This window comes from Suricata suricatta, chromosome 2 (assembly GCF_006229205.1).
Source record: "Suricata suricatta isolate VVHF042 chromosome 2, meerkat_22Aug2017_6uvM2_HiC, whole genome shotgun sequence".
NCBI classification, from domain to species: Eukaryota; Metazoa; Chordata; class Mammalia; order Carnivora; family Herpestidae; genus Suricata; species Suricata suricatta.
In genome coordinates this window covers 159311287-159312140 of record NC_043701.1, presented here as the reverse complement: position 1 = coordinate 159312140, position 854 = coordinate 159311287, and positions in this window count along the sequence as shown.

Genomic DNA, 854 nt, shown 5'->3' with positions numbered 1-854 from the left:
GAAGACACCTTCAGGTTGAAAGTAAAGGGATGGAGAAATATCTATCATGCGACTGGAAGCCAAACAAAAGCTGGAGTAGCCATACTTATATCAGACAAACTGGACTTTAAAGTAAAGGCAGTAGCAAGAGATGAAGAAGGACATTATATAATAATTACAGGGTCTCTCCATCAGGAAGAGCTAACAATTATAAATATCTATGCACCAAATTTGGCAGCGCCAAAATACATAAATCAATCACAGAAAGAAACAATCTTATTGACAAAAATGTGCTAATTGCAGGGGATTTTAATACTCCAATGACAGCAATGGATAGATCAACCAGACAGAAAATCACTAAGGAAACAATGGACCTGAATGATACATTGGAACAGATGGAACTGATAGATAAATTTAGAACTCTGCATCCTGAAGATAAGAAATTCACCTTCTTTTCAAGTGCACATGGCACATTCTCCAAGATAGATCACATACTGGGGCATAAAGCAGCCCTCCATAAGTATAAACGAATAGAGATCACACCATGCACACTTTCAGATCACAATGCTCTGAAACTTGAAATTAACCACAGGAAGAAGTCTGGAAAACCTCCAAAAATGTGGAGGTCAAAAACCACCCTACTAAAGGATGATTGGGTTAATCAGGCAATTAAAGAAGAAATTAAAAAATATATGTAAACCAACAAAAATGAAAATACAACAATCCAAAATCTCTGGGATGCAGCAAAGGCAGTCCTAAGAAGAAAGTATATTGCAATCCAGGCCAATCTCAATAAACTAGAAAAAGCGCAAATTCAAAATTTAACAGAGCACCTACTGAAACTAGAACGGAAGCAGCAAGAGCACCCCAAACCC